General features: G+C 43.5%; 1 pseudogene; it reads left to right on the plus strand.

The window, feature by feature from the left end:
* LOC142430522 (ragulator complex protein LAMTOR5 pseudogene) overlaps positions 1-19,213 on the plus strand; it is a 35,958-nt pseudogene extending 16,745 nt beyond the window's left edge.
* The last annotated feature ends 543 nt before the right edge of the window (positions 19,214-19,756 follow it).

Below are 19,756 nucleotides of genomic sequence, written 5' to 3' on the forward strand. Positions count from 1 at the left end.
ATGATGACAATAGTGTTTGTTTTTTTATGACAGCTTATATACACAATTTAGTTAAAATTTTCATGAAATGGATTTTGTGCAATTAGTACTGGTGTCCTGGCTTCTTGGGTCATTTTGGATGGATTTTGGACAGATAGAGGTAAAAAACATAAGATTGAATTAAGGGAAATTAATGATTTGGGGCAGTAGAGTCCCTTCTGTATGATGTCAGAAGAGGTAAGACAACTGCGTAGAGATGAACTCTCTGCATTGGGAGGCAGAAGAAGCTATGGTGGCCGGCTGTTCCTAAGAAGATATAAGTCCTGGGAAAAGTAAAGGGCATTTCAACTATGCTTTATAGTGACACCATGAGTCAACATCAATTCCATGGCAGGTTGATTTTATGGCCTGAGCCAGGAGGCTAATTATATTGAAAAATCATCTGAGCATTCAACAATGATGGTTATGTGTCACTGAAAACTGACAGTGTGAATGAGATCATACCAAATAATTAAATAAAATATTGCCCTGTCCCTACTCCCAGTGAAATCTTGAGGATTTGGGTTACACACTAAGCTCAAATATGAAAAGACATACACTGAGACAAATAGAAGTGACACAATGTATTAATTTTCTAGAGACTATCCTGACTTGAATTAATTGTATAATCACCTTCTGGACCTAAATAAAACTTGCTCTGACAACCAAGATATACAAGAAACACCTGTGTTAGCCTGGCTCAAATAAGCCATAGCTAGGCTTATTACTTCATCATATATTGAACATCTAGTGTTTTAGGCACCTAAAATTGAGTCACACACTCTTATGTGAATCAAAGGGTCAGAGGTCAACCTCATCCTGCTATTAGATATTACTGCCCTTGAAGGACCCACACTCTTGGTTTTAAACTGGATCCCAGAGAGTATCATATTGAAGGAATTGCACTCTGTGTCAATCCCTGCGATTAACCCTTCCCAAGCAGATCATGATTCCTGCATTCATTAATGAATGATGCAGGAAGCATCAAAAGAAAGGGGAAAGAATACATAGAGACATTATACCAAATATAACTAGTTTATATTCTACTATCCAGGAGGTGGCATATGAGCTAGAACCAATGATGCTGAAGGAAGAAGTTGAAACTGCACTGCATGAATTAGCCAAAAACAAGGTTCCAGGACTTGTCGGAATCCCCATCAAAATGTCTTAGAAGAACCACTGGAAGCACTCACTCAACTATGCAAGGAAATGTCGAAGACAACTTTTTGGCCAGCACCCTGGAAGAGATACATTTTTGTGCCCATTCCAAAGAAAAGGGATCCAGCAGAATGCTCAAACTATAGAATGATATCAGTGGTATCATACACATAAAAGTTTGCTTAAGATCAAAGAACACCGGTTGGAGCAGTGCACTGACAGAACTGCCAGAAGTTCATGCTGGATTCAAAAGGGGATTTGGAACAAGGGATATGATTGCTGATGCCAGATGGATCTTGGTTTGAAGCAGAGAAGACCTGAAAGATATTTGCTTATGTTTCATTGACTATGTCAAGGCATTTGACTGAGTGTACCATAATAAACTGTGGATAGCCTTGAGAAGAATGGGCATTCCAGAACATTTCACTGTGCTCATGAGGAACTTTCACATGGATCTAGAGGCAGCTGTATGAATAGAACAAGGAGATACTGCATGGCATACAGTGAGGAAAGGGGTATGAAAGGGTTGTATCTTCTCACCATACTTGTTCAATCTCTATGCTTAGCAAATCATCAGAGACGCTGGCTTATATGAAGAAGTGTGGGCCTTGGGATTGGAGAAAGGCAAATTAACAACCTGGAGTATACAGATAACACAAATTTACCTGATGAAAGTGAGGGATTGAAACACTTACTGATGAAGATCAAGGATTTTAGCCTTCAGTATGGATTACAACTCAATGTAAGGAAGACCAAAATGTTCACAACTGATGCAATAAGAAACATCATGATACACGGAGAGAAGGTTGAAATTGTCTCAGATCCAAAATCAATGTTCATGGAAGCAACAGTCAAGAGATCAAAACATGTATTGCATCTCCTCTCTTAACCCCTCTATGAGGGAATCTCCAATGGCTGACACATGGGCCTTGGGTCTCCACTCTGCACTTCCCCCTTCATTCACTATGGTATATGTATATACCATATAGATACCATATGTGTATATATATATATATATATATGCACATTCTTTTTTTTTGCATGATACCTTATACCTGGTCCCTGTGGCTTCTCATGATCGCACAGGCTGGTGTGCTTCTTCCATGTGGGCTTTATTGTTTCTGAGCTAGATGGCCGCTTGTTCACCTTCAAGCCTTTAAGACTGCAGACACTATCTCTTTCGATAGCCGAGCACCATCAGCTTTCTTCGCCACATTTGCTTATGCACCCGTTTGTCTTCGGCGATCATATCATGGAGGTGTGCAGCCAATGATATGATTTTTTTGTTCTTTGATGCCTGATAACTGATCCCTTCGGGACCACCCGATCACACAGGCTGGTGTGTTCTTCCATGTGGGCTTTGTTGCTTCTGAGCTAGACGGCCGCTTCTTTGTCTTCAAGCCTTTAAGACCCCAGCTACAATCTCTTTTGATAGCCGGGCACCATCAGCTTTCTTCACCACATTTACTTGTTCACCCACTTTGGCTTCAGCAGTTGTGTTGGGAGGGTGAGCATCGTAGAGTGCCAATTTAATAAAAGAAAGTATTCATGCATTGAGCAAGTGCTTGAGTAGAGGCCCAAGGTTCTTCCACCACCTTAATACTAAACCTATAAATATAGACACATAGATCTATTTCTCCATCCTCATATATATATTTACATGTACATGTCTTTGTCTAGACCTCCATAAATGCCCCTTGACTCCTAGCTCTTTCCTCCATCTCCCTTGACTTTCCTCCTGCCCTACTACCATGCTCCGTCTCCACCTGGGTTACAGCTATACCTCTTCTCTACGTAACCTTACCCTTGATCATTCCCCACCAGGCCTGCCACTTCCCCCTCACTACCATTTTTGGGTCCCATGTTGTTCCCTTGTCCCTGTGTTTGTTAACACCACTTCCTTACCCCCCTACCCCCCACCCCAAGTCCCCCCAGAACTGTCGGTCACATTGTTTTTCCTCCAGATAGTTCATCCAGCCTGTCCTATTCAGACAGACCTGTGGAGACACTAACATACACGAAAACAAGACAGAAGAAAACAAAGCAACAGTATACAACCAGACAACAAAACAACAAAAACAAACCACTGACAAAGAACAAAACAAAACAAAACACTTCACAAAAGAAAAGATTGTAGTTAGTTCAAGGATTGTTTGTTGGCCTTTAGGAGTGTTTTCCAGTCCAGTCCATTGGTGCACCACGCCCTGGCCCCAGAGTCCATTTTCAGCATTCCCTGGGGACCTTGTCACTCCATTCCCTTGCTGTTCCACTGCATTCCCCAGTGCTTTGCCTCAGTGTTGTGGGATCAGGTCAGGTGCCATTCCCACAGTGTGTCTCTGGTGCTGTTCCCTGTATCGTCCTTAGTCACTGAGGGACATCATTTCTCATAGTGGGGCCAGCCATGTTGTTCTCTGTGGACTGGCTGCTCTATTCAGGAATATCATCCTCACGGCCTGGTGGGCCAGGCTGTGTTCCACTCTCTCCTTCTGCCCCTTCATCTGCTCCCGTGTGCTCTGATCAGATATGTCCATCTCCCAGAGCTGCAGAATCAATGTCATCCTTTGAAACTAATTCTTTTTGGGGGAGGGGCAGGAATCCACTTAATTTTTGATGCTGGGGCCAGGGTGTATATGTTCTTTTATCTACTTTATGTCTGTGTTTTTGTGTGTGCTAATACACATGAACTACTCATTGCGTTAATATGTTATACTATGTGACAGAATTTGTAGTCTGGTCTGCATTTATTTTATTATTATTATTACTATAGTATATTTTAGTATGTGCCTTTGTGTTTTCCTTTCTTATGTGAATGCATGTATATTTATTAATCTGAGTGAGTACTGTATGACGGTTTGTTAATTCTAGTAGATGTGCTAATTTGTTCAGAGTATATAAATAAGACTGTTAGAATACAAATGTCATTATGTGAGTTTCCTGCTAGTGGATGTTCACATTTCACATGTATGAGATTGTGTGTTTGATAATATGTATGCAATAATAGGTTTATATTTCACTACAGGTATTTCATTCACTCAAACAGGAAGATTCTGGAAAAGACAGATGGACACAGGGGTGACAACCTTAGGCTCAAATATAAGAACGATTGTGAGACTGCCTCAGCACCGGGTGGTGTTTCATTGTTGTTGTATTTAGGATCTCTAGAAGTCATAACTGACTCATCAGCTAACATCAGTATTTTCTCCTATGTGTTCCCTGTGGACATTAATAAAGAAAGGGCCTTAGTGCTTTACAACTGATTTTACAGTTCATAATGTAAATCTGAGGATACAATACTCTGTTTGATAATTCTGTGTTCAAGCTTTATTATTTTAATGATCACACATGTATTTGAAACATGTAATGCACAGAAATTCATGAGTAAGCCACAGTTAATCCTCGCTGCGTGTGCACACCTAAGGCACAAACTACACTTGAATGTCCATTTCCTCTATGCAGCCTCTTGCTGGATTTAATTGGTGATAAGGGGACCCCATTTCGACCCATGTAATGAAATTAAAAGTATAAATACAAACTTATACATCTAATGAAAACTGATATTCTAAAAGAGTGATAAATTCATCCAATGAAGGGTTTCTTCAATAAATGGACGAATTAGATTGCCATGTTCAGAAGTAATGACCAGACTCTGTCCCACAACAACTCAAAGGCAAGCAAGATCTACTGGGGACAATGGAGCCATAACATTTTTTAAAGGAAATAGAAGGGTATGAACCTAGAATGCACTTCTCAACCTGGAATGATCATATAAGAAAGTGTGAACCATAAAAGACGTAGGTTTTCATCATCTGAAACCTAGTTTGTTACTCAAGACAAGAAGTATATGTATGTTTAGTAAAAATTCCTAAAATAGCTTCCCTAAGTATTTGTTTCTTAACATGTGTCATCTGAATCAATTCCAGGACCAACGAAATAGGTTGCAGTTGCTATTGTTGGGTGTCTTTGAGTCCTTTCAGGCTCCTAGAGCCTCTGTGCAAGAGGATCAAATGCTGCTCAGTCCTTTGCCACCCTCACAAGTACTGTTCTGTATGGGCCCATGGGATCAGCCACTGTGTCAATCCATCTCTAGATGATCACCCTCCCCCCTTTTTATTTTGCTGTCCAACATTAACAATAAGAATGTCCTTCCCCAGGGCCTGTTTCCTCATGATGACATGTTCAACATACATGAGGATAAGGCTCATCGTTCTTGCTTCTAAGTATCTCTCAGGTTGTCCTTCCAAGGTAGGTTAATTTTTCTTCTGAAAAGTCATGTTATTTTCAACAATCTTTACCAGAAACATAATTTGAATGCACCAATTCCTATTTTTGAGTTTCCTTTCACTGTCCAACTTCCATGCATATGGGGAAACTGAAAATAAGATGGTATGGATCGGGCACACCTGAATCCTGTATAGTCTCTTTCTTCTGAGTCTCAAAGTGTATCTACGGAGCTCCATGCCTTACTGCCTTGGCCTCCTTTGTGTGGACACCTCCTGTGCTCAGTGCAGCCACAGAGCACACTACAGGCTTTATTGCAGGACAGTCTGCAAACATCATCCCAGAGAAGACTTTCATGCTCAATGGTTCTGTCCAGAAACCAGTTTCTCTGCAGTGAGATCTGTGAGTTGTGAGCATATGACTTTGTATTTGACAGGAAGAGGAGTGTGTTGAGAACTCAGACAAATATACACCTTAGCAAGGTTGTTAAGTGGGCTTCAAGGGCAATGAGAATCCACTGTAGTGACAAGGTGCATAGGGAGCCTGAGGAAGGATTTCTAAATTTAGTCTATTTCCTTTTCCTGCACAGAAAACATCTTTCCCACGAAACATTCGTGTTCTTATTCACGTATCTAACACACACTAAACATACATTTACCTAAAAAAATTCCCATACTTAGTAAAATATAAATCTATTCATATGGCATTTTTCACATCATTTAATTTGATGTTTGTATCATGATGTTTTCTTACAATAATTATAGCCAATAAGATATTAACTATGGAGCTTCATTTTTTTCTAAGGTGATGCTTTTGAGAAACATTTCCTTGTATATGTATTTTTAAAATTTTATAATGAGTCATTATAAATAAACTTATTATATAACATTGACTACAAAGCAAATATAAGTGCCAATATAAATAACTACAAATGTAAGATAATGAAAAATATATCTTTTTATTCACCTGTCAATAAATCTTTAAAAAGCATTATCTCTTTTCTCTTTATCATTGCTGAATAAAAGAGGAAACATCATCATCATATTATTTCATAACAGAAAATACTAATTGCAATTTTCATTCCTCTACTTTTTCATGCTGAACCAATACTTAGACATTAACTTTGAATTTCCAACAAGTCTATATAAACTAAAAACCAGAACAAGAATTGGGAAGAATTGGCTGTGGGGAAATCACAAGGAAGGGTCCATGTGTGCGTGATGTTTGTAACACCACCTGTGACCACTGGTAGCTCCATGAGTGTCTCCCTCCGTGCTTCAGTTCATAGATAGAGTCAGACTTGATAGGAGACTCCTCTTGTGAATGTTGCTGCACTCACTCCTCCCTCCATGCGCCCAAGGCACTTTTCTAGCCAGAGATCTGTTCTTTGTATGACACTGGAATCAAATAACTCTTGACAGGGAGGGAGGGGCATGCAAACAGGGCCCCCGTCCTCATTGCATAAGCTCTATGCAGAACCTGTCCCTGGAGCACTCGACAAGGAATCCTGCAGCAAGTTCAGTGCTGTTTTCAAGCTTCCTTGACCCCAAAGCCCCGGAATGAAGCTCAAATTGCTCTGGGGGATCCTTTTCATCATTCAACAAGGTTAGGGAATAATAAGAGCTGATTGTTCTATGGGCAAAGCTGGGTGGAAAGACAGGGTTTCCTGAATCCAATGTGTATGTTTGCAGGTGGCCATTGTGAGGTGCAGCTGGTGGAGTCTGGAGGAGACCTGAGAAAACCTGGTGGATCCCTGAGACTCTCCTGTGTAGGCACTGGTTTCACCTTCAGCAGTTATGGCATTCACTGGATCCGCCAGGCTCCAGGGAAGGGACTAGAGTGGGTGGGAGTTATATGGTATGATGGCAGTAAGACAATATATGCAGACTCTGTGAAGGACCGGTTCACCATCTCCAGAGATAACCCCCAAAGCACAGTGTATCTACAAATGAATAGCCTGCAAACTGAGGACACAGCCATGTATTACTGTGCACGGGCCACAGTGAAGGGAAGTCAATAGGAGCTCACACACAAAACCTCCACAGGAAGGAAGCCCTTACACCAGAGACATCAGCCCTATCATTTCGCAGACCAAGTGCAGAAAAGGCTGGGGAGGGTTATTTCTTGTGTCATCTTGAATTACCTCACAGAATCTGAGTTTACTCTATGCCTCATGATTTGTTTATGATCCACATATTTATAACTCTGGGACATCATGAAAATAAAACTGCATGGAAATACAGTGAGCAGCTGTGATGAAAACTGACTAAGATTGTTTACAGAGAAAGGTGGGATAAGTCTACCATGGAGAATGATCAGAAATAACAGATGTGCTGACCACACATGTAGCTCAACCATCCATGCCCAGGATATGTAAAAAGACAGCTCCAGGTACTAACTACAGACTGCAAACTGAACCACTAGAACCAGGAGAGATAATATTTTGGGAGACCCAGAGTGGTTATAAGACACATCTGGCCTGAGAGTAATGATAGGTTGTCAGCAAGGGGCTCTCAGTACGCACTGGACCAAGCAACTACCCCAAAGCTAGATTCATGGGAGGATAAATGTGATCCTTATCAGTACCTTTGGTTTCTTTTAAATCCACAAAGAACAACATCCAGAAGGTTCCTCCTTTTATTGTGACTACAACCTTAGATGACTTTGAATTATGATGATTTTTTCCTCTCTCTATTCTTCATGAATGCATTGCCACAGGAAAAAAGAAGCATTATAGGCTATGTTACCACTGTTCCTGGATTCATAATTGTGATAAAGCTAATGGAAGGATTGTCTAGATAGAGGATCTGTGGGAATTCAATTATTTCATCTCCCCATGGGGAGTTCTGATGGTAATTTATAAAAGCAGTAACTATATACTATTAATGGACAGGTATTTATCCAAAGGAATGAATATAAACAAATAAGAGCCCATTTTAAATGTAAAAAATCAGTGAAATATTAGATGTATTTTACTATTAACAATGAATCATTGATCCTCAGCAAAGTGTCCTTAGAGTGATAACATTTGCTTACAGCATGGATTTGTCTTCCTTTTCTGCCCTTCCATTCAGATCATGTCCATCATGGAATTTCTGGAAGAATGTCCTCTTAATGTTCCTGACTTGTCACAGCGTTCTCACTTAAGATGTTATTTAGGAGTGATTATGAGAGAAGGATGGTCCATACAATTGGTATCATACCCCTTCCTGTACCATTAGCTCCAAAGATTTCCGGATGTGGTGACAAGCTTCAAGTCTCAGTTACCTGTTTAGAGGAGGAGATGGTATGCACACTGCAGTTTGATTTCTTCTGGAAATGTGGACTACCAGTGATGGAGTGGGGAAAGGAGCATTGTAAACACTTTAAACACTCAATAATCTACCATCTGAAATATTATTTCCTCATAAACTCTCTAACGAAGTCTAACTCTAAATTTTCTCACCTTTTTAAACACACACACACACACACAAAACTATTTCTTGACGTAAGGCATTAACAATATGGATTGTTATACTGAAGACAACTACATGAGGCTTAGCATGTTCATGGAAAATGCAATCTTCTTTCAAAGATTATGATATAATTTCAATAATATTCAATTAATCCACAAAGTTTTTAAACCCCTTGGTAGTAAATCATCTGGGAAGGTGGTGACTCCCTTCATTCCACCTCTCATCCAGGGTGTGTGTTATTCTCCTGGCCATTGTCCAGGTAAAGGATCCAGTGGGATGCTGAGAGATTTGCCCAAGGTTGAATCTCCAATTTGTGGTTCCTTTTAAACAAAATTCTCTACTATATGTGTTGTCCCAATGTTCTTGGAAGTAGTGCTAAATTAGGATGAAGACAGATGTGTGCTTAGAAATGAGAAAGGAGGCCAGAAAGTCTTTCTTAATTAAAGCAGGCTTCTTCTTCTTTTTTTAAATCATTGTATTGGGGGCTCATACAACATCAATTGAATCAGGCATGTTTGTGCATATGTTGCCTTCATTCTTTTGTAGATATTTACATTCTATTGAGCTCTTGATATCAGCTCTTTTCTCCTACCCCCTACCACTTTCATAACCCCCTGATAGATTGTACATTATTATTTTCATCTCTCACACTGACCGCTGTCTCCCTGGCCCCATGTTTTTCGTGGTTCTTCCCCCTGTAGAGGAGTGTATGGTTATGTCTCAATCATTGCAATCGGTTCCCTCTTTCTCACCTCCTCACCCCCATACCCTTCTGGCATCACTATTCCCCCCCTTGTTCCTAGATTCCATGTGGTGGGAGTTCCCATCCCTTTTTATGCCTTTGTACATGCTCCAATCTAGTCTGAATGGGAAGCAGCACTGGGGTCATCATAGCGGGGGTGAGGAAGTCTCAAGGAACCAGAGGAATATACTGTGTTTTATCGATGATTTACTGCACCCTGGTTACTCATCCCCTCCCTGTGGGCCCTCTGTGGGGAGATTATTCCACTGTCTACAGATGGGATTTGGAACTCTGCTCCAACCCCTTTTGTTCACAACAATATATTTTTGTTTGTAATGTGTCTGCTGATGCCTACTACCAGGTCCCTATGACTCCTCATGATCGCACCAGCAGTATGTTTCTATCATGTGGACATGTTGCCTCACTGCTGAATTGTGGCTTGTGTAACTTCAAGCCTTTAAGCACCCAGGTGCTATATTTTTTTAATAGCCGGTCACCATCGCCCTCTTCTCTACATTTGCTTATGCGCTCATTTTGTCTTCAGTGATTGTGTCCTGGGGGTGATCATCTCAGACTGCCGATTAGCTAGAACAAAGTGTTCTTGTATTGAGAGAGGATATGCGCACAGGGCAAAAGTCCATCCCCTACCACATTGTATTGCCATATATCAATACCTCTATTTTTGTGGATTAATGTAGTTACATATGTACACCATGTTTATACCTTTATCCATTGCTTTGCTTCCTTTGTCCTTCCTCTGTTTCCTCTTACCTTCCCCCTGCCCCACTGTCATTTCCCCCTTATTTCTGCCTCTTGGTACCTCCTCTTAGCCAGTTTGCTGTTGCTCCGACACCCTCCACCCCCTGCCTTGTATCCCTACCTTCTCTGTATTGTTGACTCCAACACCCACATTTTTCCCATCCATGGTGCAGCCTGCTCACCTCCCCCTTCACCCACCACACCAACTCCCAGGTCTCCCTGAGACCTTTGCTCCAACTGCTCTTGCCTCAGGCATGCCTCATGTGCCTATCCTATATAGGTAGGTACATCGACTATTAATAGACAAAACTGATTTCTAAAAATTGAAATAGTAAATAAATAAGGGGTAGGGGATGAACTTTAGGCCTCTGCACATGTACAGAAGAAATATACAAAAATCCTAGATCTGTTCCCTGGCCTTCAAGACTGTCCAGGTGCTGCCCCTCCCGGCCTGGAGCACCCCTTGGGGGCTCCTCAGTGGCTTCATAACTCTGCCTGCTCCAGCTGCTGATCTGGTATGTTCCTTACTCGAATCGTTCTATTTTGGGGGGTTCAGACTGTGCTACTTTCCCCCATGTGTCCCCAGAATTGTCCTCTGTTGCAGTGTGCTCCAGTAAGGGGACAGCGTGATGTGTTGTTGTCGGTTGCCCAGTCCCCTCTGTGTCCCATTAGCCTCCCTGAGGGACTTCATCCTGGAAGCCTTGTATGCCAGCATGGGGTCCAGTCTGGCTCTCTCTTTCTCTTCCTCCCTCTTTGTCTGCCTCCATGTGGTTGTGGCATGCTGGCCCCTCGCCCCAACCTGTAGGTTCAGTTCTGCTCTCTGCCACACCCACTTCCCAGGAGTGGGTCAGTTTGGCTCTGACTGGGGCCAGCCCAGTAGTTCTCTCTTTTCATGCACCCTTCCATGTGGCCACGATGTCCTCATGGTTTGGTGCATCGTGGTAGGGGCTGCATGTCCACTCACAATTCTCAGGGACAGCGCTGTCTTTGTGGACCAGCCATTTCAATGACCTACTACAGGAGACCCCTAAATTCTTAACAACCAGAGGTCTACCACTGGGGAGGGAGGGCTGATTTTCCATCTAGTTTCTGACACCAAATGGAGGGCAGTCCTGACACTTGCCTAGTTTACATGTGGGGTTTTAACATGTAGATGACCATCCAGATTAAATTTTAAAACTTGATAAGACTCTTCAAGCTTCAAGCTCTGGTCAAGATTCTCTAGGAACCAAGGACCTTGTCCAGAAACCAAGATTTTCCTCTGAGTGTTTTCCATGTGAGTGTCAAGAGATTCTCAAAATATGTGGACATGAATGAGGCGTCTATTAGTTGTCATCAGTTACTATTTTCCTTGTCTAGGTAATATTGCAAGAGCTGGATCACTTGCACTTTCTGAAGGAGTCAGGATATCTATTAACAGTAAGCATTGGTAGCAGAGGTAGTTACATAATCTGCTGCTAATATGAGAGTCTTTTGATTGAAGGGGTGAATTTTAGTGTGTCATTCAGGTCACAGTTTGGTGATCTCATTTGGAGGTGAGGAGGAGATAAAATAGCTCACTGGAGGCCGGAGACAGGCTCACTCCCTGTGAGATATTTCCATTGACAAGACACATGGAGCTACGCTAGAGGTCCGGAGCTGAAGGAGCCATGTGGTGATGTCTGCCAGTGCTGAAATGCCTCAACCGCCACTGGATCCACAAGACTTTCCACCCCCTGGCCTGTGATCTTCCTGCATTCGACCAGATTGCATGTGCTTCATGAGTTTGAAGAGGAATTTACAGATTGGTATCAGACATATGGGCTAATATCAGACTTATGGACTTGATCTGGACTGGGCTGGGATTTTCCTAAATATTCAGTTCCTCTTATATATAAAGCTCTTTCCATGAATTTGTTTCTAGTCTACCTGGACTAACACACATACTATGCATCATCTCTAAGTGCCATCTCAGGTTGACAAGAACTCCAGAAGCAAGTCCACATAATGCTTCTCCCGGTAGTTGAACTCTATGGCCACTGAGAACAAGTCACTTTTATGATATGGGAGATACAGTAAGGGGACACAAAAATCCACATAAGAATAGAACTAGTTGACATGGGTTATTTGGGATGGGCATACACAGATGTCAAACCTCTTGTTAAGTGCAGTGAGGGAGAAGGGAGAACAAAATTATTGTTGTTATCATTCTTTCCATGAAAGCATAGAATTTCATCTAAGTACACTTTCTACAGTATTTTAAAACACCATAGGTACTGTAAAAACCACTCATTTATGAATTTTATACACATGATAACTTGGAAACATATGCATACATTGATGCACAGTTTTTACCACGTATTGTTTTTTGGGTTTTTAAAAAATCATTTTATTGCCGCTCATACAACTGTTATCACAATCCACACCTACAGCAATTGTGTAAAGCACACTTATGCATAAGTTGCTCTCATCATTCTCAAAACTCTCGCTTTCTGCTTAGGCTCCTGGTATCAGCTGCCATTTTTCTTTCTTTTTTTCCCTCTCCCTCCCCAGCATCTCCCTTCACCCACTTTTCTGTTGCCCATCCTCCAAGGAAGAAAGTTATATGTAGATCTTGTCATCGGTTTCCCCTTCCCTCTTCCCTCCGGGTATCTCCACTCTCACCACTAGTCCTGAGGGGTTCATCTGTGCTGGAGTCTCTGTTTTTCCAGTTCCCATCTGCACAGCTGTGCATCTTCTGGTCTAACAAGATTTTCAAGGTAGAATTGGGATCGTGATAGTGGGAGGAGGGAGCGTTTAAGAACTAGAGGAACCTTGTGAGTTTCATCAAGGCTACGTTGCACCCTGAATGACTCAGCTCTTTCCCACTACCCCTCTGCAAGGTATGTCCAGTTGTCTACAGATGGGCATTAGGTTCCCATTGTGTACTCCCCTCATTCACGATATGATTTTCCCCCCTTTGGTGCTTGATACCTGGTCCCCTCGACCCTTTGTGATCACACATGCTGGTGTGCTTCTTCCATGTGGGCTTTGTTGCTTCTGGGCTAGATGGCCATTTGTTTACCTTTAAGCCTTTACGACCCCAGACGTTATATCTCTTGATAGCCGGGCATTATCAGCCTTCTTCACTACACGTACTTATGCACACGTTGGTCTTCAGTGTTTATATGGGGAAGGTGAGCACACAATGACGGTTTTAGTTCTTTGGTGTCTGCTACCTGATCCCTTCAACACTTCATGATCACACGGCTTGTGTGTTTCTCTGTGGGCTTTGTTGCTTCCAAGATGTCTGCTTGTTTGTCTTCAAGCCTTTAAGACCCCAGATGCTATATCTTTTGATAGCCTGTGACCATCAGCTTTCTTCACCACATTTGCTTATGCACACGTTTGTCTTCAGCGATCATGTCAGGAAGGTGGGTATCATGGAATGAACGTTTAGCTGAGCAAAGTGTTCTAGTATTGAGGGAATGTGTGAGTGGAGGCCCAATGTCCACCTGCTTCCCAACTACTAAACCTATAAATATATGCACATAAATCTATTTCCACCATAATCATAAATATATTTACATATGTACATGCTTGCTGTCAGAGGAATCCAGCCCGTAACACATTATTACGGGTCCGGGAGGCGCAATTATACAGCGATAAGTAAAGATCATAGTAAAGTAATTGAGAGCATGAAAGATAGAATAGAAATATTGAAATAAATGGAGTCAGGCACAATTCATGGTAGTATGTTCACCCCAGCCCCGCCTCATGGTCCACGTGGAGGAAAAGAGAGAGAGATTTTTAATGTCAGCCCAGGCTTTTTCTATTCACTGGGGACATGCAAGCCCCCCAATTACAGGTGAGGACATACATCACAGGAAGGGGCTGTCCTATAGGTAATACAGTAATGAGAGGGGGTGGTCTAGGGACATACATGCAATAGGAAGAGGAGGGATTGGGGATATACATGTGACAAGAAGGGGGGAATCCTAGGTTTAGTATGGCAGCTTGACCTTGCTTGACCTGTTCTCTGGATCTCCATAGGAACCATTATCATTAGGGTTTAAACCCCACCTACCGGAAACAGATAGATGACTGCAGGCGTCAATTGTCTTTAACAGCAGGGAGTGGGGCCTACTGCCAGACTGACAGCTGATCGCGTTCAGGGAGGCCCCCTACATGTTCAGCCTTCATTCTGTTTCAGTAATTCCTCTCAGTTACATGGCCCTTGGTCCCTCCATACCAGTCCTCCCATCCCCTCCCTGCCCCTGGTTTTGAACTGCTCATTGTTCCCTTGTCCCTGCATTAGCCAACACCTCCTCCCTTACCCCACCTCCCACTCTCCCATGTCCCCCTCCCCCCCCCCCCCCCCCCCCCCGCAACCCTTAGTCCTGTGGTTTTATTCTTCACATTGTTTATCCAGCCTATCTTATCTAGATAGACCTGCAAAGATAATAATATGCACATAAAATTGTCAGTGGCCTCAACAGCACCAAACAAAGTGGTACATTAGGACACAGTGATGACGGCAGCAACACTGACAACTAACAAACTAAAAAGCCACTGACATACAAAATCTAAAAGAAGGAAAAAAAAGAAAGAAAAGTTCCGTTTGTTGACTTTTAGGAGTCTTTTCCGGACTTGTCTGATGGGGTGCCATACCCTGGCCCCAAAGTCCACCCTTGATACTCATTCGGGACCTCCTTGCTCTGCTTTCCCCGCTGCTCTATTGCACGCCCCCAGTGTTTTGCCTCAATGTGGTGGGGTCAGCTCGGTGACACATCCCACACTGTGTCTCCAGTGCTGTCCCATTTAGGGCCTTTGGTCAATGCTGGATGTTGCATGTCACAGTGGGGCCAGACATATGGTCCTCTCTGTACATTGGCCGCTCCGGGCTGGGCTATTGTCCTCTGAGCTTAGTGGGCCCTAATGTGCTCCCCCTTCATTTGCTTGTTTCGTTAAGGGTTTGGTAGGTCAGTCCCTTTCCCTCACCAGATGATCTGTTTTCATTTTCTGTGGCACTCCCTTCCATGTTGGGGGTCAGGCTGATTCTGGTTGGGGCCGGAAAGATAGTCCAGTCTTTTTGTGAGTTCCTCTGCGTGTTACGTTGGCCTCCTGGTTTGGCATGTCATGGTGGAGTCTGTATGCACATTTCAGTTCTGTGGAGATATAATCAATACTCTCCCCCTGGTTGGATTAGTGCCCTGTCCCCCCTACCCCCCGTGTCATCAACTCAGTTTCTCCCGACACTGATTCTCCCTCCTCCTGCACCCCTTCCCATTCTTTATGTTGTGCTCTCATTTACCTCCCTGGATGTGGTCTGCCCTCTCCCCAACTATCTATGCTTCTACCCGTTTATTGCGAGATAAGTGTCTGCTCTTCTATTCCTGTCATGCTGATTGTACTTACCTCAGGGGACTCATGTTATACCTGTCCTTTTGAGCTTGAATTACCTCACTTGGATTCCTGGAATCGGCTCGTTTTCCTTTTTTCCCCTCCCCTCCTCTCCCCCCCCCCTTGAACCCTTAATAACTTATAAATTATTACTCTATCCTATCTTACACTACCCAGCATCTCCCCTCACCCACCTGCCTGTTGCCCATCCCCCAGAGAGGAGGTTACACATAGATCCCTGAGATCGCTTCCCCCTTTCTACACTCCCTTGCCTCCCGGTGTCGCCACTGTCACCACTGGTCCTGAGGGGTTCATCCGTCCTAGATTCCCTGTGTTTCCAGATCACTACTACACTGCTGTGCATCCTCTGGTCTAACCAGTTCTGCACGGCAGAATTGGGATCATGATAATTGGGAGGGAGGAAGCATTCAAGAACTAGAAGAAGGTTATGAGTTTCATGGTTGCTACCCTGAACCCTGAGTGACTCATCTCCTCCGCACTACCCCTCTGCAAGGGATGTCCAGCTGTTTACAGATTGGCATTGGGTCCCCATCATGCACTCCCCTCATTCATGGTCATGTGATATTCCACCCCACCCCCCGCCTTTGTTGTTTTAAACCTGGTCCCCTCGACCCTTCATGATCACACATGTTGGTGTGCTGCTTCCATGTGGGCTTTGTTGCTTCTGGGGTTTTGTTGGAGTCTCATCCAGCGAGACCCTCACGCGGTGATCTGGAGGGGCAACAAACCTGGATGGAAAAAAGACACAAAGACGTGGGGCAAGACAAGAGCTGATCAAGCCCGTTTATTTCGCCAAAACTCCAGGTATATATTTACAACAGAGAAGGAAGTGGGAGGCACAATTTTTTACTGTGTAACAGCCAATTGGCTACATGTTCCTAATAAGGTAAAAAGGGTGTGCAACAGTACTCAAAGACATCTGTGGTGACGTCCGCATGCAAATTAAGGCTTACCGGGTGAACTTATCACTATGTTCCTAATATGTTATAACTGCAGTTCAGTGGGTGCTCAGTACTTTGACTAATGGCAACAAGGTCAGTTATCACAACTGCCCACGCTACTGAGCATGTAGCTTGGAATGTGGGGGAGAAGTTGGGCAGGAAACAAAGGCTTGCTGTTAGAAAGTGGCCAAGTTTCTGCCACGTGTCTGAGGCCAAGGTCTTAATGGCCATCGGCTCCCAACAGGTCCTCCTTTTTTGTTTATGTATTTAGGAAATGAAAGATCCCCTTAGGGAGTTGTGCCTGTCTTAGGTTGCCAGGTGCGGCTCCGACCCTTACCAGTCTTCGGCTTCTGTGAACCCATCTTCTTCACCTTAGGTGGAGGCGAACAAAGGCCTGTCTTAGGTTGGTGTCAGGGGCAACAAGTCTTACCTGTCATTGGCTATCCAACTCATCTCGTAAGGGCAGAGGGTCTTACTGGTGATGCATACTCATCGTCAGATACCGAGCCACCCCGACTAATCATCTCAAGGTGATGGTATTGAACCTGTATTGGCTTGGTCTGGATGGCCTCTATTTGTTGTTCGATAAAAGACATAAGTTTGTTAAAGATGACGGGCCCCAAAGAAATTACAACAAGCAAAACAATTACCGGCCCTATGAAGGGGGCAAGAAACGAAAATAACTGCGACGACCACCAATTCATTGAGTTGAGCAAATTTGGGGCGTCCGAAATTAAGTAGTTCCTTGCTGATCTTATTGAGATTGTTCACCCGTTCCTCAACTAATCCCGATTCATTAATATAATAACAACATTCTTCTTGTAAAAACAGACAAGTACCCCCTTTTCGGGTGTAATAAGGTCAAGCGCACGCCGGTTTTGCAGAACAACTTGAGCTAAAGAGTTGATTTGTCGTTGGAGAGACGCCAGAGACTGTGTAGAGTTATCCAGAGCTTCTTGAAGGCGGGCGACGAGATCGTTGGTGGTGGTGATTGAATGTCCAAGTGCTCCTCCTCCAAAACCAACAGCAGCAACAGAGGAGGCCAATGAAAGGCCCATTAGGACAGAGAGAAAAATAGCTCTTTTTGACTTGTAAAGGGGGTGAGGGGAAATTTTAGATTGAAATTCAGCAGTGGTATAAACAGTTAATTGGGGAACCAAAGTAACAGGCATACACCATAAGGAAGACGGAAGGGAAGCATTCAAATGTTTTGTGAGGGTATGATTACACCAGAAGAAAAAGCCATTGGGTGCAACTGCTTCTGTTGTGAGTGTGAGAGAGTTATTACAAAGGGATGAGGACGGCGCAGAGTAACAAAACGGAATTCGGGTTGTGCCAGGAGGTAAATAAAGGGGAACATCATTGACAATTATAGGAGTTTGGGGAGGCGGGGTGGTGTTGGTATTATAAGAAATAGGGTTGGAGGTTGGGACTGCAGCAAGCGGGGCGTGATTGCTGCGATTCTGATTCCAAGACAAGAGGTGAAGGTCCACATCTGTGAGTAGAAGGGTCTTTGGGCTAATGTATATTTGTTGAACCTGTAAAAACACAAAACGAGAACGATCTCTCAGGGGGTTGACTCCTCCCTGGAGGGTATTACTTCAGGTTTATGATCCATTTGTCTGACCAGTCTTTCTGGTAGCCATCTTGCTGCATTATGCTCTTAAGAATAGACACAAACGGAGCCTCTTCCCCAGATAAGTACTGGGTCTGGTCCGTGCCATGAATTGTTTATAGGATCTTTCCATTTAGCCATGGCAAATTGTGAATTAGATTTAGGGTGCCAAAACCGATCTGCAGCTGATTTTCCCGAATCATCAAGGTGTAAGAAATTGAGTATAAATAAGGCATGATTAAGAAGGTTTACCCATTCACTGACTCAGTTTTTCTCCTGCAGTTAGCATCATTGTGTCTGTTTTGTGAGATAGAAGAGGTCTTTGTGGACTGGTGTTGTGCATATGGGTTAATGGGTTAATGTTGGACTTTGGGGTTTGGACAGCACTGGGTTGGGATGTTTTCTTGATGTGCACTTAACCTTTATATAAAACTCTCTTATACATGAGTTGCTGTGGATTTATTTCTCTAAAGTACCCAGACTAACACAAGAGTTTAGCCTCAATTCTTTCCACAGAAAAAGAAAATGACTTAAAGCACACTTCTATTCAAAATAATTGAAGCAAGAAAGTAGCAGGGTTATTTTTTCTATGGTGTTTTTTTAAAAAAAAACACTTTAGGCGCAGCGGGTCTCACGGGCCGTGGGTGGGGTGGAGACGACCTTGGAGCAGCTCCTGGAGGACACAATGAAGAATCTATCCATTGTCAGCGTCCTGTGCACAGATTCACAAGGACTGAACCTGGGCTGCCGTGGGACCCTATCGGATGAGCATGCTGGAGTGCTATCAGTATTAGCTCAGCAAGCAGTTAAGCTAACCTCTGACCCCACTGATATCCCTGTGGTGTGTCTAGAGTCAGATAACGGGAACATTATGATCCAGAAACACGATGGCATCATGGTGGCAGTGCACAAAATGGCCTCTTGACAGATCACCGCTGCACCCTGACATGTTATGACTTCTGTCTCCTAAAACTATTAAATCCTAGCAGTTAGGCCATGGCATGCCCACTGGGCAGTTTTCCTTCACGCTTTTGAACAGTTCCTTGTGGTTTAGGTGAAAGCCAACAACGCCAGTTCTTTTCCCATTGGACAATTTATACCACGTTTCATGACATTGGTTGTGATCTCTCCCTACTCTCATCCCCTTTCCACTCTGCAGCTTGCCTGCTCCTTCTGCCTTCAGACACTTGCTTTAGGGAAAATGCTGCCCGTCTGATCTCTTAGGGTTGAAGGCTGAGGAGCACGTTCCCCCTTGGTGTTACTTGCTTTCACCCCGGCCTATAGGCCAGCCTATTGTTCAGCTATGGGCAAGCCTGGCAGTGTAGAGGTTAAGTGTGGGGCTGATCACTGCCATGTCGGCAGTTCAAACCTACCAGCTGCTCCCCGGGAGCAAAGTGAGGCTAGACACTCTTATCAAGCATTATGGTTTCGGAAACTCATGGGGGCAATTCTACACTGTCCTACAGGA

Source organism: Tenrec ecaudatus, chromosome 17 (genome assembly GCF_050624435.1).
Source record: "Tenrec ecaudatus isolate mTenEca1 chromosome 17, mTenEca1.hap1, whole genome shotgun sequence".
NCBI lineage: Eukaryota > Metazoa > Chordata > Mammalia > Afrosoricida > Tenrecidae > Tenrec > Tenrec ecaudatus.